This window comes from Dermacentor silvarum, chromosome 6 (genome assembly GCF_013339745.2).
Source record: "Dermacentor silvarum isolate Dsil-2018 chromosome 6, BIME_Dsil_1.4, whole genome shotgun sequence".
Taxonomy (NCBI): domain Eukaryota; kingdom Metazoa; phylum Arthropoda; class Arachnida; order Ixodida; family Ixodidae; genus Dermacentor; species Dermacentor silvarum.
Window position 1 is genome coordinate 12,635,884 of NC_051159.1, and position 26,198 is coordinate 12,662,081.

The window sequence follows — 26,198 nt, forward strand, 5'->3', positions numbered from 1 at the left end:
CATTGCTTCTAAAACCTTTGTCGTTGATTCACTTATTCTAATTGGCGAACATTTGTTTAAAAGACGGACGTTAACCCGACGTTAACGGTCGTTTGGTGCCAAATATTTAGTTATTTTAAATAATCAACAATGCCAAATAATTCATTTTCAAACACGATTGCAAATAGTTGGAATGTAATATTTGTTTCGTATACAAAGCTTCGAATATCTCCCACCCTTAGTGTTCTGACGAATAACATGCAGCCGGTAAGAAGAGACAAGAAATTCGCAAGATAGCCGTTAGGTCTATGACGAACAATGTGGAGGACACAGCTACCTGACATGTAGCTGAATCGACAAAACAAAACGTATGAAAATGATTAGTCGTTTGGCCCTTCCAAACTAATGGGTGCTGCTGACTCTGACCTTCTTGAAAATCAATTATTTCGACAAACAAATAAAGATAATAGCAATGATGTTATAGCAGTACCAGCAATGAGCTTTCTCGTCACTTTTCAAATTGCGGTGGGTTGCGCTGTCATCTCAGATACCTTACCCTTGCAACACTTTTGAAGCAACACTGTTTCAGGAAACAAACTACAAGAAAATGTAAAGGTAAATACAACTATGCAATACAACGATTTAAAAAAATGCGATTGCGTTGCTAATGACTTCGGAAAGTAGGTCACGTTATTTTTTGGTGTCTCTGTTCTGATCAGCAACCATCGACACATCACGTGGCGACCACAGATGTCGATCGAGGATACCATATTGCTTCTTTACAGATAGTTTATTAACACGCAATCACGGTCGACCATAAAAAGGGGCAGATCATGGCAGTACACACAGGCGGAGGAGGCCTACCCTGTGCAAAAATAAGTCCCTATGTTCGAACTATATATATTCTGCAGGCCTCCTGTCGAAGTTAACCACGAGTTTCTTTCAGTCGTATACTAGTTCGTATGTACGGTCTGAAAATAACATAAACCCTGATTATCATTTTGCGCAGGACTGTTTAATTTACGGCTGTAAACCCTTATTTACCGAAGGGACAGTTTTGTCTCTACATAGAGATCAATTCGCAACAAAAATTATTAAAACATTTTTATATAACAAGAAGGAGCGACACGTGTATATTTAAGCCATCTGCGACACTGTAGCAGCACGAATTGTCTTTTCTCCTGTAAAGAAGAGCGCCGTCGCAAGAATGCAGCATGATCAGATTTCTGTTTGCTCAATGTGCAGGTATCTACGGGATAACCTGTATATTTCCTCCCACGTAAGTGCATATTTCTTGGTTATAAATCTTGCTAATTTTTAAATAAACCTTATTTTTTAAGCAGCAATGCTTTTAAGCAGCAATGCAAAGCAGTTTTTTTCCCTCATTACCTATGCGCTTCTGCAGTAAAAATGTAGCAATGTGAACGCGTCAAAATCTCGATGTTTGATAAAGTATGAAGTGCGTTGGATCGCTTGCCTAGACTGTTATGTCATTAAGTTGAAATACACTTGGCGAATGTAGTTTTTTGCCGGAGTCGAGTACAGTGAGATAGCAGACTCTGCCTCGAAAACGCGTTTGCGCTTACAAAAGTGTTGTTAATGTAGACAGCATCATCATCTCTTATAGCATTAAACTAAAACTTTTACCGGCAACACCATGACATACATTGCTCGTGCTCCAGTCTGATGTGTATTCCCAAGATATTGATCTACGTCAGTCAACAGAGAAAGAAGGAATCGCTTGTTCCCGGTGTTCTTAGCAGAAACCAAGCCTGTTTCTATTAGGTTCTTCCGTTAGGGAAGGATTTATTGCGATGGAGCAGATTTACCGTCGTTCAGGCTGGTGCCGTAAAGCGGCCGTGTAGTATACGACGAGCTCTGGAAACGGAGCGCATGGCGGCTCCCAGCATCCACATTAGAAGTAAAGTTTCTTATTCCGCACTCTACAGCCTACACGGATGCGGAATTTTACCCCAGACGCGCAGCCACAACAGCCACCGTAATCGTCAACAAAGAACATCGGAGCAGCCTTTCGCTCACCCGAAACAATCCCCTCCATGCCGAGGAAGCACCCATAGCCCTCGCGCTCTTCTAAACAGAGGTTTAAGTCATGGTGACCGACTGTCAACAGGCATGCCGCAACTTCGCTAGTGGCAGAATTCATGCCACTACGCTCAAGATCATCAATCAAAAGCCGCCAACGAGGTCAGTCATGATCATCCGGGTGCCAGCTCATCACAGCATTCCTGGCAACAAGGTCGCCAACCACGTGGCTTGAGATTTGACCCACCGAGCCAGCGCCGAGGAATCTAAATCCGAGCGCATGCACCCTCTAGTCTCGTACCAAGACATCACACAACACTACAAGCTAACCCGTAAAACATATGCGCCCCCACACAAATCACTACCTAGAGAGCAGGAGCGATTCCTCCGAGCTCTACAGGTTTACACATTCCCCCATCCAACCAGAAATCACCTCATAACCCTTACACCATTCTCTCCGCAATGCCGCTTCCGCCCAGAGCCCGGGTCTCTCAGGCACATAGTAGGGGCTTGCAGACAGGCACCACTAAATCATCCGAACCCTTATCACACCAATGAGCTTTGGGCGAGAGCCTTGGCCAGCTCTGATCTCGAGGATCAGCAACGGCTGACTGCGAGGGCCCAGGACGTGGCCCGAGCTCAAGGCATTCTGGAATGAGGACGCCTCTCCAAAGCTGCATTTACCGAATAAAGATGTTTATTCTCTCTCTCTCTCCTCGAAGAGGCTTGCTTAAAAACTGGAAATACATAATCTACGAATTAACAAAATTCAATAATTACGCTTTAAGCTTTAAGCAGAAGAAAATATTGCGCTGTTTCGAAAATTACAGGGGAAAATTACAAGACCTGCCAACTGCTCCACTGTTCATAAAACATTCCATGCTCAGGGTTGATCAGTTGTACTATTTTAAATTGCTCCAAGTAATTCAACAAAATAAACTATATGAACCAAGCGGCATCGAAAAACCATACTACAGTTTACGAGAACAAAGGATACGAGCACCTAAAATAAGGACTAATTATGGAAAACAAAGTGCTGCGTATCAGACACATCATGTTTTGAATATCATTGCAGATAGATTGAACTTTAAAGCTAGTAGTGCTGCATTTAAAAAACAAACAAAGAACTTATTAATTACCACATGTATACAGTATCAACACTAACTTGTGCTTTTTCATGCCTCGACCAATGCTTAAATCACTCGCGAATTAGTATTCCCAGTGTTTTCATGAATAATGTAATTTTATTGCATCCTCATGCATTCTATGTTTCCAAGTTTTGGAATTTATTTTCTGTATCTGTATTTTGGCGTGCACAACCTCTTCTGCACGACTATTTAAAGATGTTATGTAAACCTTTTTTCTCTTGTTTATGTGATTTGTTATGTGTACTCTTGCAAGTTGCTAGTTGTCCATTTTTTTTTCTAAAACTGATGTACTGGAATACTTTTTTACTGTTTTGAACTCAAAGTACTGTGAGCTGTCATGAACTGCGTAGGGACAGGGACCTTTGTCAGGCTTGAATGCCTTTAGCCCCTGCCCCTGCAGTGAGCTTTGTATATTGCTTACTGTAAATAAAATACTTACTTACTTACTTACTTACTTACTTACTTACCTTATAGCATATATTGCAATTTACAAATTCTACAGGGTGAGACTGCAAGGCGTATTCACTTCAAAAGAATTGTGTAGATGACGCCATTTACGATATACATGTCATGCAAATTGCAGTAACAATTCGCTGTCGTTTCGCTTACTTTCTAAGCGAAACTTGGTTTTATGAATTGAAGAAAAAAAAATAACTGGAACGCTAATGCATTTCTCCACAACGTTCAGGAATTATTATGTCAAAACTGGTGTCATCCTGAGAATTCGTTCCAAGTGGATCCGCCTTGTGCGCTTGCAATGTTCCCAATAAATAAATAAATAAATAAATAAATAAATAAATAAATAAATAAATAAATAAATAAATAAATAAATAAATAAATAAATAAATAAATAAATAAATAAATAAATAAATAAATAAATAAATAAATAAATAAATAAATAAATAAATAAATAAATAAATAAATAAATAAATAAATAAATAAATAAATAAATAAATAAATAAATAAATAAATAAATAAATAAATAAATAAATAAAACATTATTTTTATGAACAAAAAATATATACAAAGATTATTTGGACAGATTGCCTAAAGTGGCTAGTGGCGGTTCAGTATAATACACAGTAATACCTCGTTAACTCGAACTCGCATATCTGAAAAAAATGGTTAAGTCGAAATTTTCCGTGGCACCAAACCACTTGCCATACGTGCCATGTATTTATTGCCCTTTATCTCGAAGTATTGTTGGGCCAAAGTTTGGTTATCTTGAAATCTTGACTGCGACTGGACCAAAAACTCCGCCGCCGGACCGCTTAACAAGCTTTGCGCTAGGCTTCCGCGCCTACCACAAAGCGGGCGCTTTTCCTGAATGTGAATTTCGGAACCTAGTTCCATAACAACTTTGTCAAGCAACCATGTGGCATGCCAGGTGACGGGAGAGACGTGCGCAAAGGCAGGCCCTTCAAAATAGCATGCTTGACGCAATCTCTTTCGTTCGCATTGTGCAACGCTCGTGATTTACCATCAGCGGTGTGATTTCCGTTTTACTTTTATTCTGCGTAACGCACGCGGCACGAGTAGGCGCTATGCGAGCAGGATGAACCGGTTACAGGTGAGTTTACTGAGGCCAAGATCCCTGGGACGGAAACAAACGAAGGGGACGGTGAAGACGATGGTGACGACGACGAAGGACCTCGAGAGGTGCCGACATCAGCCGAAACAAGAAGTATGCTTTGCTTGCTGCGAAATAACGTTGAGTGCAGCGTTCGGCTCATTCGATGTTTAGAGCAGCTCGAGGACGCCTTTCTAGGTCCAAGTGCAACCGCGAAGCAGACCAGTCTTACGAAGTTTTTTCTCCACTAAATAAAGTATGAACCCCATGCAAGCGATCTCGCGCGCGACGGCGGCAAGGCACGCGATGGAGATGGCTGTCGCGCTCGCTCGTCGCCTACAAGTCGAACCCCCTGCAAGCGACGACTTTGAACGACGTCTCCCCGGTGTTGCAGATGTAAGGGCAGCAAATACACGCAGAAACTGGCATGACGCGTGCTTTGTTAATTTAAGAAAATGTGTTTTGCTGTACAGAGCAGCATAAACTCTTTCTGAAGGACTTGCAGTAGGTTCTTATCCTAGCACGTTCAGATGTTTAGAAGCTCTTGTTGAAAAGCTTGTCAGTAGTGGTGAATTTTTTAAAAAGAACTCGACTTTTCACTGCAATTTCCACAACTTTGCTTATATCGAAAGTCCGCTTATCTCGATTTTTTTCCCGTTTTCACCACTTCGAGTTAACGAGGTATTACTCTAAAACTAAATGCGCACAGGTCAGCTGAGACGGGAAAAGCACACGCAAGAAGAAAGAAAAAAAAAACAAATATACATACATATATTTATGCGTAAACATGTACACATATAATACCTACACACATATGTTTAATATACAATGAACATCCACTCAAAGCACTTCTCCCGACATACACGCAAGTTTTTAGGTCTTGGATAGACAGAAAAAACGACTTGCATGCTAGGCCGAAATTAGGCGCAGTTTTTATTTCAAAGCGGAATCATATGTACCAAATTTTAGTTCCATTAAATGCTATCAGTGTTTCGCCATAAACGTTATGGCTTTTGGGCAGATTAAAGTTACCACAATGTAACTTTTGTTTGGGCCAGTTGGTTCATCGCTGAAAAACTTGACGAGCAGCGCAAAAAAAACACGGACAAAAAACATACAAGTACACAGGGATGCGCCCGTCCTGTGTACTTGTGTCTTCTTTATCTGTGTTGTTTGCGCTGCTCGTCAAGGTTTTCAGTTAAAGTTGCCGTTTGAAGCATATCGCGTATTGCTCATAGGAACCGGAAAAATACCAACAGGAAGAGGTGACTTTCTATTAGTTATGTTATTGATTGAGACAACCTTCTTGTAGTCGCGCAACATCGGAACTGAAAGAACGCGTTTTGTTACAAAATGTTACCTATAGGTTCAACGTGGCTTGTTACTCTCAGTATTCGCTTTTGGAGTCATTCGAAAGGTTTTACATAACTAGTGTACGTCACAGCCTATGAAACCAGGCACTAACTTATGTGACAGTGGCATAATGAAAACTACAGTGTACGAAGTATAGCTTGTGGAAAATATTGGCGAGTTTTTATTAGAGTATAGCAGCCATAGGCTACCTTTGCGCATACATTCTGTACTTGGTCATGTCAGCGTAAATTCTCATTAAAAATGACCGCTAAGTATTTGAACGCAGGGACTTGTTGAGTAGGAATATTGTTTAATGATAGGTTAAGAAATGCAGTATCAATATGTTTGCTGCGAGAGTGAAATACAACTTGTGTTGTTCTTGCACAGTTTATAGTAAACTGATTCTTGGTGAACTACACCGAAATACTTGACACATCGGCCATCACCTCGTTTTGGAGAGCTGCAAGGGATTGTCCTGTAAAAATGAAAGCAGTGTCCTTGCAGGGCTTGTGGGGCATCATTTCTATAAAACTTAAGAGAACAGCATAGAGCCTAAAACTGAGCGCTGTGGTACCCTGAAGTTAATGTTACTGTAGGATTAATTAATGCTACCAATTACTACCTTTTTTTTTACGCGCCGATAGAAAACTGGAAAAGAAATCAAGTGAGTTACGTTTGATCCCATAGCATGGCATTTCTTTTCAGCAACATGGAATGACTAACCGCATCAAATGCTTTCCTAACGTCTAAAAATACTACTAGTACTATGTTCGTTTCACGATGTTTTCATGTGTTCATGTACCTAGTTGGTGCTTTGTTAAAACTTAATTATTTAATGCTTGTTACTTCGTCGATTACGCACTGCAATTTTTCCGCGCTGGCATGTCCGCCTCTTTGAGTAGACCAGCTCATGCACTGGAATTGTGCTATCTGCCAAAGGCAATTTTTAAAAATTCTTGAAAGTGTTCGCTGAAACACCCGGTTTATTAGGATGCAGGGATAGTTGCCGAGGTTGCCTCGGATTCATTTTCACTTGCCCCTCCACTTTCACTTGCCCCTCTCCGCCATCACTGAAGAAAAATATCTGTTAGTCAAAAATGACAGAGAAAAATTACTCTGAGGTTTTACATGCTAATACCACGCCGTAGTGTGGGACTCCAGATAATTTTGACCGCCTGGGGTTCTTTAACATGCACCCATTGCACGGTACACGTGTCTTTTTTTTTTTCTTTTTTTTTCAATTCACCCCCTTCGAAATACGGAGGCTGTGGTCCGGATTTGATCCTACGATTTCGTGCTGAGTAGCGCAGAAAAGGGAAGGAAAGGTAAGCAACTTAGATTGCCAGGCTTCATATTAGTAGAAGCATAGCGCTCTCTTAACGTCTGGGCCTCGCGCTCAACAGAGAAGAAGTCAAGTTTCTTATTGTCCGTTTTGGCGTTTGTAATGTATCTCTGTACCTTTTCCACATCTTTTACTGCCACCTTTTTTTTTTGTGGGAACTGATACTTAACAGCTATGGTAGAAAGGCCAAACGTTCGGCCGACCTCTGTATAGCTAAACCTAAAGGAGAAAATATGCTAACAGGAATAGAGGATAGAAAAAAGCGGTGCTTGACTTCTCGCTCCTGTTTTCTCTTTGGAACGTTTGCAGGCGGCGAAGCGTCCCACTGAGCGATTGGGTAGACGTAAACTTCACACCGCTCATCCATCTTTCCTCTCGGGGCTCTAAAAACACCACAGGACTCCGTTGCTAGTCGCATGGATCGGCACACGCGAGAATGCCAGCACGCTTTCTGCGAGCAACGTTTGGTGCACAGTTTTTTTTTGTCGACGTGCCATGTTGGGAAGCAGCTGCATTTTATTCCCAGGAATCTCACTGAAGGCACCTGTAGCAGGCACCACGGTGAGACAGCGGCAGTCCTTATCGCCGCACGCTGGTCGCCGCTGTTTAAAAATGTTAAACTATCGATATCAAGCCAAGGTAAACACAGGGTAAATTAACTGTTCTTTTTAGTGAAATGTAGATACAACATGGAAAATGGAAATAAAATGCATAAAATGCACCTAAGGAGCACTTGCCGCAGGTGAGAAATCAACCAGTTTTCCGCAATGATTATCAAAGCAAAGGTGTATTAAAGCTGTGAGAGCGGAGGTGGTAGTGGCACTAAAGTACTTCAATTCTACTCCGGAAAAACAGTAACTGCAATATGTATGAGTGCGGAGCCTCACAATGTTGCAGCCGTGGCGAAGTGGGAAGATCCGGGAACCAAGACGCAGGAATAGCATGTCGTACGCATGGGTGCCTACATCCGAGTACACAGTCATGATTGCGAGCAAGCGACCATGGCGGTTGAAGGGCTCACCGGGGAGTGCCAAGTCCAGTATGCCGATGTCAGGGGCTTCAGGCGCAGTTTGCGACGCGGGGCACTGCTGATCACAATAACGGGACCGGGCCACAGTCTTGGCTGAATGGCGTTCGGAAGGCGTTGCCGGTGAAAGGTGGTACCATCGATGAATGCGGATGAGCGACCGCGAAGGAGAGCCAAAGGTGATTCGACTGCCGTACCACGAGAAGTTATTGCCGTTGGGGAAGGATTAAGCGTGGCTGGCTCTGTGGCGGAAGAAAGTGGGTAGCCTCCGAGAATGAATTCTGGGAACCGCGGTGGCTCGAGGATGCCGCCCACCTCTGTGCCTTAATTCAGGCAGAAGCACCATGCTGCCAACGTTCGGCTCAGCAATGTGGAGACGGCGAGGTCGCTGGGACCGTCTCCATTTATTCAAGGTTTCCGAGGTAGAGCGTGAGCTCCGAGGTGACGAAGAAGATCGTGCCTGGTTTGCAGGCGCATGATTCCGAAACTGGCCTTGTTCTGCCTCCGCGCACGTCTCGCGTTCTCCTCGAGTTGGTAGCAACGGGGCTGTCTTTGTTTCTTTCATGTTCTCGAACCGCCACCTTTGCGTTCAACCGCAGAACGAGTCGCCGGACTCGTCTTGCGGTTCTTTGGTGGCATTGTTGCCCGGTTTCTATCTCTTAATGCATGCATTGCGGGTAGAGCACTGCACGGGCCGATTTTTGCGGCCCGGGCCCGGCCCGGGCCCGTTTTTACATTGGGCGGCCCGCCCGAGCCCGATCAAAACTTTTATGGCGAGACCCGAGCCCGGCCCGGGCCCGGAAATAATCTACGTTACCCGCCCGGCCCGGCCCGCCACCCCTTTACCTTAAGCCCGAGCCCGGCCCGAGCCCGACTCGAAACCGGCCCGAACCCGGCCCGAGACCGAAAAATGCATGTTTTTCAGAGTTGAGAAGCCCGAGAATAACTCGCAGAAAGCCCGAGCCCGGCACGGGACCGCGTCAAAAAACCCGAGCCCGGCCCGGGCCCGGGTCAAAAAGCACACGCCGTGCCCGAGCCCGGCCCGAGCCCGTGAAAAAACTCCTCTACCCGGCCCGGCCCGGCCCACGCGCCGGGCCGGGCCCGGGCTTTCGGGTAAGCCCGAGCCCGTGCAGTGCTCTAATTGCGGGTGAATGCAACATTAACAAATCATACATCGTTCCTGCTTGCATATATGTAATAGTGATTTCTGGATGCATGTATTCAAGATCCTGACCGTTATTAAAAAGGCGGAGGGATGAAAGAGAGCCCGGTAAACATAGAGCATGAAACTTAGAGGTGAGAACACACTGCAAAAATAAATCTGACCAAACCCAAACAAAGCAAAATCCAAACCCAACCACAAAACCCAAACACAGCAAAACGAACGCCAGATTGGTTGTGTCAAAAAAAAAAAGTCGCAGTTTCACCCGAAAGGCGAAGCATCGATTGCGATAGCAAATTAGTGGAGCGCTATTCGGAGTAGGGATAGTAGTTTTATCGGCTGCATAAACTTGGACACATTGGCTTACTAACTGAATTAACAATCGTGGTGTCAGCGCGCACAAGCAAACACGAATAGATCACACTGAATGACCGCAGCCAACGACTGTCAAAACGCTGGCAGCAAGCGCAAGTTCGCGCGGTCTATCGCTTCAACGGAAACTGAGCGGCAAATGCACAGCCCATACAAAGGTCAGAGCCGTGTGGAGATAAGAGACGGTGCGGGCGACCGCCGGGCAGAGAAGTTGTTGGCAGAGGAGAAGCTGCCCCCTCCCCCCCTCTTCCCGTTTCTTGCTTTTGCGTGGGAGATTGAGTGGTAAGATACGCCTTTGCCGCCGGAGCACAGCGCCGCCCCACCTCCCTCACTCCCATACCCCAACGGCCTTTCGCGGGACGGTCGCGTTTGCTTTCCGCCGTGCGTTCGCCCTCCGTGATAGCGCGCGTCCCCCGCGCGCTTAACGCCCGACCACATTCGGCGTTTTCCCGGCGTTTCCTGGCGTTTCGTCACCCGGCGCCGCTCAGCGTCGACGCTGAGGGAGGCGCCAAGCCGAAACGTCGTACTCAAGGCACACCAGAAATCTCGGCGCCGGCGCCGCCGCCGGAAGCGGCTCGATGAACGCCGACGTGGCGCCGACCAATCAGCGCGTGGCCGCGGCCGCGCTGCTGGCAACTTTTGCAAGCGACTTCCGCAGCAACCATTTTGCTTGCGTGCCACCATGTGGCGCCAGTGTCTCGTCGGCGAGGCGGCGCCGTCTGAGAAAGCAGCCGCTCGTACCTTCGAGCGCGCTGCCGTGAATGTTTTTGTGTGTGTGTGCCGCAGAACTATAAACAGGGCTTAAAAACCTTAATCGGGAACATTACTCATAGTTCACTTGAATGACATTGCACACTGCTTCTGGTTAAATCTGTCTGGTCACATTGTGCGACGCTGGACTGGCGCTGTTTGCGTGCGTCTCATGTGGCTGGGTGACCTCTCCGGCGCCGTTAATGCAACGACGCCGAGAGACGCAACGGCAGGAAACGCCGGTGAAAACGCTGAATGTGGGCCGGGCTTTACGCTCGCGCATACGGCGCGCGGCGACGATTTTATCGCCCTTGGAATCTATACGGAACCTCACGGCGACGGCGACGCCGACGGCAGAAATCCGGTTGAAGTGTCCATATAATTGCTATCGCAATAAAAGAAGTTTTATTGAGATAACAATTATATCTACTTATCACAGTCGTCGGCGCCATTCTGCGGTCACACTATCGATGCGCGTGCGTGGCCTTGGCTTGGAGGGTTCCAAAGTCTCTAGAGACGTACGAAACGCGCAATGCACTTGCCTGGGAATACGTGAATGCCAAGTAGACACACCCTCATGCTACGCTCAATAGGCTCTGCAATAGACCCAGGGCATTCTGCCTCCCTGTGCTGGCGTGAGCCTTGTGCGTACAAACACTACCCTTCCTGCTGAACAGCTGTGTGCTTACCATCCAGCGGTAAATACAGTAGTATGAGCGGGGACAGCGCACTTCAAAGCAAAAACTGCAGAGCTCTTCCACCCGGTGAAGAGGAAACTCCAGCGAAGCTGGCGCTAGCGGCTTCACGTCGTTTTCGCGCCCATTCGTGCTTTTGTGTGCGTTGGCGCTCCTTCAATTCCCGCTCTTCTTCCTCCGCGTGAACGACACGTGTCCGTCCCATAGTGAGTCCAAAGGGCAACTGCTGATAACAGCGATAGCGCGCTCTTTACGTCACGAGACAAAGGGGCACAACGATTGGTGGAAAGTGCCGCCGCCGAGTATTCGCAACTCAAATGAACTGCAGGGGGCGCTGTGAAACGTGGCCGCGTCTGGCTACACTGTGCAACATGGCGGATTTACGGAGGTCCCCGCGTCGCCACAACCGCTGTGTCTGATGATTTTAATGCAGTGTGATGCTGGTTTGCGCTGTTTTGTGGAAGGAAAGCGAATAGCTTATGCCGACCACATCATTTTAGCCGATCTGAGAGAGGCACAGTGGGTAATGAGACTGAAGCTGTCACGCCAGAGGTGTGTGCACACCTCTGGCGTGACAGCGGATCCACACGAGACTCTGATGACGATCACCGATCTATTCTTGAACCCATTGGTCATGGAACCAAAGTACTCGTGCACTTCTGGATTGTCGCAAAAGTACAATCCCATTTCTGCTGCTTTGATTAACTGTTAAGACGGGCATTGATAGTCCGGCGTTTCCAGCGTGCGAGACAGCGGCCTGCGAAGTTGGATACGTCACGCTGGCCTCACTAGGATCGCCGAAAACTTACAACCTGCTCAGTTTGGCACGTTGAACATGGCCCGCAGTTGCGCACCGACTTGCTCGATCAGCTGTTGCCGCTGTACATGCGCATAAATGCGCAGCCGGCGCGCACTTTTTCATTGTTGTTGCTTTAATACATTTTCGTTCGGCGAAGGCGCAAACTCTGCACGATCTTTTCCAAAGTCCAAAGAGCAAGCCAACCTAAAATCAAGCTTTGCACTTTATCGCGAGCATGTACTACGAATCTGTGGCGAACCTTTCCCACTTCTTTTGCGTTCCTGTTATCTACTTTACATTCAAGATTTGCGCAACGTGACTGCTGCTTCGCGTAGCTGTACGAATTGCAGTAGTTGGCGCATTGTTTCTCTCGTAGAGAACAAAACGCTAAGAAACCGAAGGATATGCTTATTACAATAAAAACACATTTTCACACCATATGCGGGTATGGCTTGTGCTGCGTGGCCTGACCATAACTGATTACTCCCGCTGTCTATGAACATATCGCTTATGGCTGCTGTGTAAACTAATGAAATAAAATAAACGTTTCTGTGTAAATTAATGTTATCTCAGCTACTGCATGATGAATCTAATTTTCTATGTTATTCTATAATTGACGTATCCTGCACTTTAAGTGGTCCAAACTGTGTTCGCCTCTTAACTGCCAATTTCCTTTAGACACTGAAAAGAGACACAATTGCTATGATAACTAGGCATTTTCAAATGAGCGCCTACTAATTTGCAATAATTATACTTGTAGCATGTCCAGGTCGCAAGGAAGGCGCAGCGCTATGCCACCCCATAGTTATTTTGCACGCTGACGCGTACATGTTGTGCTTACATAGAACGATTTAGCGGTGTTACCCGGGAGCACCCGAAACTCCGATGTACCGATTTTTGTTGTTGTACCATACGCGGTAATTCCACGTCGTGCACCGCATGTATCCGATATAACAGCATTAAACAAGAAAAGATTGAGTACCGCGGTGACGTTCGCATCATAAACTGCATTACCATGCCGGCTATCACAGGAAACTGCATGTTGCAGCACGCATACGCTTAACGTTATCACGATGGCAGTAACAACCTCAACGCAAACTTTCTGAAGTGCACTGTAGCACTTTACTGCAAACGTAGTACAAGCAACAGGATGGCGTTCTTTTCACACAAACAACAAATCGATCCTCGCCTGAAAAAAAAAAAAAAAGAGAACTTTCTCGAGCAAGATGTTGAGAACACAACTATTGCCGTTGTCGCAGCTTTACTATGATAAGATTCGTACTCCATGTGCTTCTTCGGCGCCGCAAAACTGCTAAACACAGCATAATTGCACTGCCGTGCGGAGTTTCGTAGGTGGTGGCTCCATCGCACTAGAAGCGCACCCGATCGTAGTACGAAGGCTACGGAGCGTCTGCTCCAACGCTGCGACCTCCGTGCGACGTTTCCGGTGCTCGCCGCTAGGCGTCGCATGAATTGCTGGAGTCGGGAATCGCGCGCGACACTTGTGACAGCTGCTCGGAGGCTCTGAACTGCTGCGCAGCAGCACTCGCCTCGCGTGCTCTGCCGCATAGCGTTGCCCGTGTATTCTTAGAACAACGTCTGAGGGGCTTAAGTGCAACGTTGAACATTCCTATTGCTATCAATGATTAGGCCTTCGTGCAAAACCGCCTAATTGTTATAACATTTTAGGTTCAAGTCGAACGATGACTTAGTACTACACTTGGCATCATGCATAGCCCGCGGAGGTGGTCCACATGAGGCCATTTGACTGGGAGGTTTGGTAGTAGATTTTCACACATTATAAATGATGAAAATTTTACGTCGGAATAAAGGCCTCCTTCAATTCCCCGCAAGTGGTGTTATTGTGCGTTGCAGCACTTCGCTGTTAAATACAAAGTTACATTTTTCTCCTTTGCTTGCCGCCACTGTTTCTCCTTTGCTTGTCGCCAGCGTTTAGGCCGGTGATCCTTCCAGACACAGGGATGAGTACGTCCGGGAGTAGGAGCGAGGGAAAAAGGGTTTATTGTACAATACGTACAGCGGCTCCAGGTGTGGAGCCCAGGACAACTCTCACTGTCTGACTCACTACATGTCTCAGCACACCGAGAACACGTCAGGACACGCCCAGTGAACCAAGGTGTCCGCTTATAAAACAGCCGTCTTCCCTAGTTGACCCGACTAGGGAATCTGATAACCTTGGTGCAGCCAACCAAAGCGGTCGTATTGTTCCCAGAACTCCTCCTCTAATTTTGCACCCTCACCCTTGCATTTGCCGCAACTGCGTGGCCATCTGGGAAACCGAGATCTTCGCCGTTCCCACGGTAGTAATTCCGCGAAGCTGGCCCCTCGCATCAATCAGTGGCATCTCCGCGACGGTGAGCTTGTCATGGTCGGTGTCGGGCACTGTCGCCAGGTAGGCGGCCGCTGATGAAGGGGGTGGCATCAGGGGAAACACCCCAAGGATACGGACTGCTGATTTGGGGTGCTTGTTTGCCCGTCACCATCGGTGTCGGGCACTGTCGCCGTCTGGGTGACGCTGATGAAAGGGGCTGCCTCGATGGAAACGACCAAAGAATGTGCCCAGCCAATTCGGGACGACACACCATATACATTTCTCAAGTGAACTCATACCACCTAGACACTCTATATAGCAGGAGCCATGTGGCGGTTTTGATATACAGTCGAACCTGGATATATCGAACCCACTTACAACTATTTTTTGCGTATATCGAACAGGTGCAAAATCCCCTTGAAAATCGCATGCAAATGTACAGGGCTGGAGCACCCGTTCACCAGCACATTCCATATATCGAACGCGGCGCCACGCCGAATACATCAAAGAGCACTTCTTTGTGCACATTGAGATCTTCTGGCACCTGGAGGTGGAGAAGAGAATGCGCAGTCAGTTGAGCCGTGTGGGTCGTGTGTGCAGTCAGTTGAGCCCCGTCGAGCTGCTCGGCTAGCCCGCGGGCTACCGCGAACGTCAACATTCCTTGTTTCCAATTTTTGTGACGTCGTTGTGTGAGTTCAGTGCCTATTCGTGAGTTCAATTTCCGCAAGCGATGGCCGCTGCAAGTGTAAAGAAAACAATCAACTTGGACTTTGGAATGAAGTTGAAAGTAATCCAGTTTTTTGCAGGTAAATAAAGTGTGCTTGCCTATTGCTTTTTTTTTCGGATTGCGTGCAGTAACTTAGCGTGCAGTAACTTCACGCAATCAACGGACATCTGTAAAGAAAAAGACAGATAAACAAGATTTAGCGATGTTACAAAATTTTATCAAAATCAGAGGCGACTATTACTACCACCTCACACTAAACTTAACCGAGCGGAGTCCGTTGCTTGGAGGCGATTACAAACAGAAACCTATGTGAGTCCCGCGCAGTTAAATACTTTCTCCCCAGAGATATACGCCAGCGATATATGCAATCTATGCAAGTCCGCTAGAGCCACTCTTCAACACATGTTGTGGGGATGTAAAATATATCAAGAAAAAATGGCAGTCTCCCCGGAAAATCTACAGGTGCGGTGGTCGGCCACGCTGCTCAGCTCAGAATTCAAAGACCAACTTTGGGCCGTCCAGCGAGCCATGGATGCCGTGCGGGAGCAACAGCTCCCAGTGGCCATCTAGGTGGCCCCAGGCCCGGGCCTCCTAATCGCCGGATTTCAAATAAAGTTATGTCACTCGTCAGCCGTATGCCGCAAGCACCCCCACCTTGATGTGAAGTTCATTAAGTCCTTCAGTATAATCCCTACGATATCCACCTACTCCGCTAATTAAATAACAATGTTGTAGCTTTGTCCAAATGCACTGAATTAAGTGATCGAACTGTGCGCCAGGAGAGCGCACAAGGCTGCATAATTCGAGCGACGCAAATGGTGATCTTGCTGGTACGACGCATTTTACTGACCGCGCTTAGCGTCGGGCACGCTCCACGTTGTTCACTTCACGATACCGGGCTACTGTGACCGGCTCTCTCGCGCCGTCATGTTGACCTGACTACTGCGCATCAGGCGCGGAGCATCGTAAGATGGTTGCCGGCTGGACGAAAATCCTTGCTCTGGATTTTCAAACTCCTACGAAGGGTTTGTTAGGTAAGAGTAAGTGGGAGAAGGAAACTATGAACATCGCACGAAGCGACTGAAAGATGTGAGTGAAGTCATTACACCCAGGACATATCAGCTTATACAAGAAAACTGTTGAAAACATTCGCAATGTCTATGAACAGTCAACTAAATCTGTTAATATCAAAATAAGAAGCCCAGATAAGAAATGGATAACTCGTAAAATAGCAGAGTTGTCCTGCGCGAAAGACAAGGCATGGCAAAAATGCCGGAAACAACCTGAAAATAAAGCGCTAAGAGATGAATATCGCGCGTTGCGGAATCAAGTAACGGCTAAAATGCTACAGGCAAAAAGATCCTTTTTCGTGCGACAGTTTTCACTGAACAAATGTGACGGAAAGAAAACGTGGGAGATAGCGAATGAACTAATTGGTAGGCAGAAAAAGGCTTCCATTGATGAAACAGTAAAGAAGAATTTTCTAAAGAAAACCGTGAATGTACTCTGTGATAAATTTAATGATGTGTTCTTAAATACAACAGAAAAGTTGCGTAGTCCTGTATCACATCAACCGAAACGAGCATGTGCACATACAGCGTATCTGCCCCTCATATCAGCGGATGATCTATGGAGCATTATTTGCAGAATGAAACAGTTCAAGCCACCAGGATATGATGGCATTCGTCTGAGAGATTTGCACATGAGCTTTGGCGTTTTAAAAGATGTTCTTCTGAACATACTGAACGGTATAATTGAAACTGGTGACATACCTGACGAACTTAAAATATCTGTTGTCAGGCCTGTGTAAAAACACGGCAAGAAAGGCGACTTAATAAATTATAGGCCCATTGCAATACTGTCATCGATAGCACATATTGTGGATAAGTATGTTGCATACGTTATAAATCATTCTGTGAAAAATACTCTTTGACCAATGCTGCGCAATCGACTTTACAAAGAATAGAAATACGACAACACTTCTTCTGATTATTGAATTTTCTGATTATGTTTACAATGCAATAGAAAATAACCGTGTTCTGCTAGCCCTATTCCTGGATTTAACGAAGGCATTTGACACGATAGACCATGCGTTACTACTCGAAAGATTAAGCTCACTTGGTTTCCGCGGTCATTTCAAAAAGTTTTTTGTCAGATATATTACAAACAGGTTGCAGTGTGTAAAGCTTCATAATACATACGGACATTTGAAGAATGTTACTTTCGGTGTACTTCAAGGAAGTACACTCGGCCCACTGCTTTTGAACATTTATGTGTCTGATTTGGGTTTATTGCAGATTAAGTAAAAAATCTTTCAATATGCTGACGATACAGCGCTCGCACTAGAAGTCGCTGACTATTGTACTGGCGTTAAAACTGTTCAGGCAGATGTAACTGAAATAATCGACTGGTTCTCGCAAAATTTTATTTTTTTAAACTTTCACAAAACAAAACTGACATGTTTTAAAAACCCCCATAAAAAAGTTGATTTAACCCAACCACTGTACTTACACTCATCCCGCTGTTACCCATGTGATTGCGAAGCCATGCAAATAGAGCGAACAGTACAGTATCTGGGTATCTACCTCGACCAACATCTCACTTGGAATGAGCACATCGTTTACCTCTATAAGAAGGGCCATCGCTGCCATGTTGTATCACCTTCGGGGGAAATCTCCGCTTCACTTTAGACGAGTAATCTATACAGCAACTGTTTTAAAATACGGTATTACATTATATGGCAACTGTTCCGAATATAAGAAGCAAGCATTAAATGTCTTACTAAAACGAATAACAGTAATCTTACGGTACCAAATTACACTCGGTTGACATGAACGAGAAATACGATGAGTTAGGTATCCTACAGATTCGTGAGCTTTTTTATTTTGTTGTGTTGACGCGGTATTATTATTCAAATGAATAAGTCCTGTAAAAAAAGCTGCTACATTGAGGAAAACAGAACGTTTTGTTAAACTACGGGTCTATAGTAATTATTGTAAAAAGATGCGCAATTACTATGTACCAGCTATGTTTAATGAAATTCCTGATGGTCTATGTTTTGCAAGCAACAAGAGAAAAATGATGACTAGTTTAAGACATTGGTGCGTAAATTTATTGCTTTGCGTATAGCTTCACTTGTTTTGTATGTGTTATTTTTGCGCTGTCAAATTTATTGGCAATGTCGTGTAGAAGATAAAATGCATGTATATGAAGTTATTTTTATGGAAGATTCTCCACCTGCTGTCTGACCAGCCAACAAGCACCACATGCTTAGGCAGGTCAGAATTTATGTATGTATATACTGTATTGACAAATAAACTTTGAAACTGATGTTAATCTGAGGTTTAGAATAAGCATCTCCGGGCAATCATAGGAAGACGATGGCTGTCGTCAGCTGTGGCATTTTTTTTTTTTTTTGCCGCCTGCTTTTACCGTTGGCTGTTGCCTGTACTGGCTTTGTGTATGCACAACAAAAACCTAGTGGTGCCTTTATGAGCGTTCTGCTGCTCTGCTTCACCAAAAACGGAGTGTCTCCAGTTATATGCCTTATTGTGGTTTTAACATAAGTGTGTGTGTGGGGGGGGGACCCTGGCGACAATTCTTCGCTTCGTTCGTGAGGTGCATTTTATTTCACATCATCGCAATGGTGGTACGTCATTTTATACACCATTTCCTTTTTTTCATCGTATTGACGTCCCGCGTCATATCATACACACGATGGCCATCCGTCGTACGCATACGTTGGTTCATTCCGTAGGCCACATAATGAGCAACACCGTGGGCACAGACACTACGTCGCTTCAACTTTGTGCTAATTGAAAATTATGAGCTATATAATACAAACCTGAGGCTAACACAGGGAAGACGACAGTGAATTGTGCAGCAGCAACAAGTTTTGATAACTAGAAACGTTTAGGCATTGTTTTTTATTGTTTCATTCCGCATGGAGAATTAAAGCCTCAAAGCGTTGGAAAAAATAATCATCTGCAGCCCTATGAGCAAGAGAAAGCTCAAACTAGAAAAAGAAAAATCGGAGAGAATTTGGCTTCAAATACATCAATGACCAACTTGACGGTTGTCAAGGACGAACACTGCACATTTGTTTGCTAACACGCAGTAGAGTGTCGTGACGAGTATGAAAATTCAGGCTACTGCACACATACAGAAACACAGCCTATCAGACGTTAGGCACAAGTTAGCCGCACAGTAATAATGTTACTACCTTCCACAACAGCGCAAGCTCAATACAAATATGCACTGAAACTGCTCAATGCACTTTGAGATGACAAATCAGAGTGCGCCACAAAGATATAAGCACGCGCCATCCTCGGCTATCAGTTGTGGTCTCTGGCCAATCAGCCGCAACAGCGCGTTCCAACGCTTATCTGCGTCAGCTCGGGCGGCGGAGATAGACATAATGAAGTTCGTAAGACTCTACACCCCTATCGTAGAAATTTCTTCTTAAGTGGTCATCTGCAACGGCTGTTTACGTTTTGTGAATCGACTTACGCTTGCTATTGCCGGAAGTACTGATGTTCACACCTGTGCTACCCTTACATATATGCATTTTTTCGACTACAGGGCTCGTCTTTGCAGCGGCCGGCATCGCAACCTTGCTGAGACTAAATTCAATAAGCGAACTTAGGAACAAATTTGGCGTAAGAAAAATCTTACGAAAAAGGCGCATTCCCAAAGCTAAAACAGTTCGTAAGATCAGCAAGCTTGCGATGCCCCCCCGCTGCAAAGACGAGCGCTGTAGTCGAAAAAATGCATATATGTAAGGGTAGCACAGGTGTGAACATCAGTACTTCCGGCAATAGCAAGCGTAAGTCGATTCACAAAACGTAAACAGCCGTTGCAGATGACCACTTAAGAAGAAATTTCTACGATAGGGGTGTAGAGTCTTACGAACTTCATTATGTCTATCTGCGCCGCCCGAGCTGACGCAGATAAGCGTTGGAACGCGCTGTTGCAGTTGATTGACCAGAGGCCACAACTGATAGCCGAGGATGGCGCGTGCTTATATCTTTGTGGCGCACTCTGATTTGTCATCTCAAAGTGCATTGAGCAGTTTCAGTGCATAATTATATTGAGCGTGCGCTGCTGTGGAATGCAGTAACAATAATGCTGAGCGGCGAACTTCTGCCTAACGTTTGATAGGCTGTGTTTCGCTATGAGCGCAGTAGCCTGAATTTTCATACTTGTCATGACACTATATTGGGTGTCAGCAACCTTAAGTGCAGTGTCCGTCCCTGACAACCATCAAGTTTATCATTGATCCGTTTGGAGCCCAATTCTACCGTATTTTTTTCTAGTTTAAGCTTTCCTTTGCTCATAGGGCTGCGGATTATTATTTTTTTCCAACGCTTTGAGGCTATTATTCTCCATGCGTGATGAAACAATGAAAAAACGCCTAAACGTTTCTAGTTATCAAAACCTGTTGCTGCTGCACAGTGCGCTGTTGTTTTCTGTGCAGTGCCTATATATAGCTCATAGTTTTATTTCAGCACAAAGTTGAAGCGACGTAGTGTTTGTGCCCACGGTGTTGCTCATTATGTGGCCTACGATGTGAACCAACGTATGCGTACGACGGATGGCAATCCTGCCTATGATATAACGCGGGTCGTCAACACGATGAAATAAAAAAAAAGAAATGGCGTTTAAAATGATGTACCAACATTACGATGATGTGAACTAAAATTAATCTCCCGAACGAAGCGAATAGTTGTCGCGTGCCTCATGGAATAGTTGTCGCGTGCCATCAAGAATTTGTACCACGTACTCAGATGGTAAACAAGGCAGTCTACCAAGGAATTCTAGCGCATTTGCATGATGCTGTGTTTAGTAAGAAGCCTGAATTGTGGGAAACCCAGACCGAATTGTTAGAACATGAAAATGTGCTAGTTCATGCGTCGCTCCTTGTCTGCACCTATCTAGCAAACCATCACACTCTCGTGCCTCATCCACCGTACTTTCCAGACCTAGCCCAAGAAGCCTTTTTCCTGTTTCCCCAACTTAAAACCACGTTGAAAGGACGTCGTTTCCAAGCTATAAAAGAAATTTCAAGACAATGCGACACGAGACCTACGCATCATCCCAGAAGAAGCGTTTCAGGAGGCTTTCGAAAAATAGATGAGATGATAGGAACAATGTATTGCCAGAAGAGAGGACTACTTTGAAGGGGACATGCTTAAAATGTTGTACAATAAGCAATAAAGATTTTAAAGCAAAAGTTTGGTTTCTTTTCGAACACACCTTGTACGTATTTGAACTGAAGAACTCTTTTGGGAGCCAAGCAACATAAAAAATCTTTTGTCCTCTGGAGCACACTCTGTACACATGCCGCCGTGGTTGGGTGAATGCAGAGAGATCTAAGTGAAGTTTTTTATGTATACATTGCTAACAATAGAAAAACAATAATTTTTCAATATGTGTTTCATTTTGACATAATTGCTCCGTCATCACAAACACATTAGATATCATTCATATATATTTAGAGTTATTTGTCCTGATGACTCCTGGGCTTCCAGGTGACCGTTGTACCTGTAAGGAAAAATAAATTCCATTCAATATTAGACAATTCCAAAATCTGCTTCACCTTGGCCCTCTTAGGGCTATGTTCGTTCAATAGTTGTTTGAGGCCAATATGGTAGTGATCTTGCATGAAACAGATCTCAATGTAAACTATTGAGGCTGCGAGATAACGATCTGAGGTCTTTTATTTGACTGCCATCATTTCGGTGTGGCTAGAAAACCACACGTGACTGCGCTTATTTGCACCTTGTTGGGGGATGGAATAATTCTTCAGACTGTGTTGAACAACCCAGCGTTGCCCTGCTACTTGACATGTAGATTGTTGCTGTAGTGCATGGCATCACATTGATGTGCACACATTCTCTTCCTTTCTGTTTTAAATCTCGGCTCTCCTGCTTCCTTTTATTCCCTTTATACCCCTACCTCAGCACAGTCACACGTATTTACGCTGGTGAACCTTCCTGCCTTCCTATCCTTAACCTCCTTCCTCCAAGAGCATTCCTCCAAGTGTCAGCATTAAAAACTAGGTGTCCATGATTTACTACAGAAAGTTGAACATTCTATATCAAACACTTCACATGTCAATAAGTCATAAGAGATTGTGAACTTGCTTGCTAACGTGTCCGACCTTCGAAGTTACAGCGTTGTATTTGAAATTTCACTGGCATTATTAGCACTAAAGTCCATCCAAAATTAATCTGAATATAATTAGTGCATACACGGTGTAAACAAAGTAATCAAGCCATGACAATATACACAAACACATAATGCTCTGGCAAGCAACTAAAGAGAGCAACATACATTCAGTTACATTCTTCACGTTATGTACAAACACATTTCACACACTTGGCCTCTTACAAATCAACTCAATGTGCTTGGGCTTATGGTTTATTTCACAGTCATATTTCCTCACACTTGCAGGTAATTATTAATTGGCCCACATTGTCAGCTGGCTCTCAGGAGCACTCGCTTATGTCCCTTACACTTACTGGCAATCAGTTGCACGTGCATTTACACTCGCCTATAAACTCAGTGACTTCCCACTCTTCTGAAATCAGCAGAAATTAGTGAAAGGCTCTCGAATGTGTGTCTATCGCTAGTGATATTACAGCTCGTGTATGTGCTTCAATGTCATCCGCATGTGAGCAATATTGTAAACACTTGTATCTTTCTGAGCCCCACACCACTTTGAGCTGGCAAAATATGAGCTTTTTCTTCGTGTGCTTCATCATAAGCATATATTTCCATACTGCAATGAACAGCCATTTTGGTCTAATTTTCGCTTACCGGTGCTGTGGTCCACTCTAACGTTCCAATGGAGAGCCCGGGGTTCTGCGTTCTTTGGTGGCATTGGGTGACTTCCCACTTTGTATTGGTTGACATTGCATCTTTTGGCGTTGGTTGACTTCCCACTTTAATCCTGTATAGAAAAATAATTCAGTTAAGCGCGAATAAAAAGAATACGCAGAAATTTGATAACTCGAGAAGCATAAGCTCATAAGAATGGTCTTATTAGGGCCTATTTTGGGGCAGTGTTGATTTGCGACCTCTCGTAGTCGCAAATCAACACTGCGTAGCAATCACCACACAAAAGCAAAATGTCCAACTTGTTATGTTCTTTTGCTTCTTTCATAGCTTCTATAGCTATGCAGAGCTTTTATCTCAAAACATTATTGAGCGACGCAAGTACTGAAACCCAGATGTTTCTGTCTGCTATAAAACTTGAAATTTGCTGCGATCGATGCGACATGTCGCGCCGTTGAAATTTTGCCAGTTGCACAGAACTTCGCCCCTTCTACAAGTAACGGGTGTACGTACTGCTCATCTTCGAGAGATAATGCGGCAAATCCTGCGGCTAGTGCAAACCGTCACTTAAGAGCTGCTGCGTCGTCGGAGTTATATCGTGTCACGCAAGCTTCGAGCTAAATTGGGCTTTGAATTTTAGTGAACACGACGCATTGAACAGGAAAGCCAGAAATCTACGCAAATCGACACACTACACAGACGAAAGTGCGTAACACATCAGAAAAAAAATTTTCAAAATAAAACCGTCGTTTGACAAACTGCAACTACGAAATGCAAAGAATTAATCACGCAAAGCCCACGAAAGACATTTTAAAAAAAAGCACATTTCATGGTAAGAACGCTACACGCGATTACTAGCGCTGCTACAAAACGCAAGCCCTAACGAAAATTCGCGCATGAAGTTTCAACAAATGGACACCTGATTACGCAAGAAAAACAATACGCCAGCAGTCATACAATTGGTGGAAACCTAAACGGAGCTACGTCTGCAGTTATAACTACTTCACACACCAAAACTTCCAATGTGCGTGTTCGCATAGTAAGTTTTGGTGTGTTCGATGACACGTTCAGATATTTAAAAATCACCGACATTCGTTATCTGCTGGCTCATAATAATGCAACGGTAGAAATTAAGCATTTCGTAAGCGTTGCGTATAGAAGCCAAAATCGACCTACCAAATAGGCACAGGTTCGCAGCTCTACAGCACGCACTCCTGGGCCCGCCGATCCAGCGCACATGGCGGCCCGCCGCCGCTGATCTCCCGTGTGGCCGTCGTACTCGCACGAGTTGTCGAAGTTGCACTGCTTTTTGCAATTTCCGGTAATAACGGTGGATTTGAACATCACTGACCTCACCGAGAGCGTTCGCCGACGTGGCCAGATCACGTCACAACACGAACACATTCGTATAACGTCGCCGGTACAAAGATATGACGATAATTACCGCCGAGAACAATCGCCTCGTACACGCCGGAATACGCCATGTTCTCGCTCCTTCCCGGTCCGGTCGGCGCAGCCTTTCCTCCTCCTCCGCCATCAAAGCAACATGGAGGCGTCGACTTGTTTCTCTTCGTTCTCTCCTTTTGCCTTTCGCTTTACTTTTTCCCTCAAAGCATTACCCTCATTGCTCCTTACAGCTTTTGCTTTGTAACGCTCTCTCAACGTTTCGACGCGCTTTTTGCGCGCCAAATTTCGAAGGCTGCATATTGACCCTTTTCGCGCAGCTCTTTGTTTCAGAGAAACGAGTTGGCGCTCACGGCGGCGCGCCATATCTCGCCTCAGCGACCGAGCACGAATACGAAAGCATTACCGCTTCCTTGCTTCTGTGCGATCAGCTGTCGGAAATGCAACTGAGTTTTCGCTAACACACTGTGCTCCAATCATGCTAGATTGAACCATGTGGACAGTGAAGACGTGCGCACTTGTTGGCTGCAAAAATAATGACTGGCATGTTAAGTAATAGAATGAATCTGTGTGGCCAAGTTCGCGGACCGCTGCTGCAACTGTCCGAACGTGTTACCGGCACTTCGTGATGTACGGCTTTCCTCGAGGATACAGAAATTCGCTCATCCGCCAGCCTTGTATCGCTAGCCTTCAAAAAAGGGGCTTCATCCCCAGAACGTCGGCAAGAGTGAGTACCACTCGTTAAACAATGACAAAGGGAGTAGCGCCGCTTCCTGTCATAGTAAGTTTCGCGCACGTTATCTATACACATCTGTCCCAAATGGCAAGAAAACTTACACCCACTCTATCGTCGACGTATCAAGAATCAGTGAATGGGCGCACACTTGAATATATGCGCACTGTATACGCACAATAAAGGACGGACTACACCTATGGCGCACGAATGGTCGAAGCTGAATGTTTGGTGCCGGTCCACAAGAGCACGCGAGTTACTAGCTGTAATATACATTTGCTACAAGATATTACAAGGTACAAAACAGCTACGTTTCAAGCATTGTGCGCAGCAAGAACGAATCTATCAGAATTGAGCACACCCGCGAGCGATTAGGCAGAAAATAATGAGATAGTGGCCGCACCGAGGAAGTTCACTGAGTCAAAAACTGACAAGCCACAGCTTTAAAATATTTGCCGAATAAAGAACAAAGAGCAAAACACACTAATCCTGACTGAATTCATAATCGAAAAGCTGGGATAGCTTGGAATACATATTTAGCCCCGCTTTTAGAACAAGCCCCATATACGCGGTTTGCGCCGTTTGGACATAGCTTAATCAGCTCTGAAAGCGCTTTTGTATGTTCTCTGAAGCTGTCATCAAAGATTCGTGTCGTCCACCTAGTCACCGTCTAACGATATCTCCGAAAACAGAGGTTCTCTAAGCCGCACCGGCGTCATACACTTCCATTGTAAACAAGGAGGCAACGGAGGCAGTTGAGGCAAGCAATGGACGCGGCACCACGTGATCAAACATGGCAGCGCCCACGCGATCGCCGTGAAAAGAGTCAATAAGCGTTGCGTCCGCTCGCGGCCGCATATAGCGGGCCTAGCCTGCCGCCGCAGCTATTGTCGCGCATAATATTGGTTGAAAGTCTGTTTATA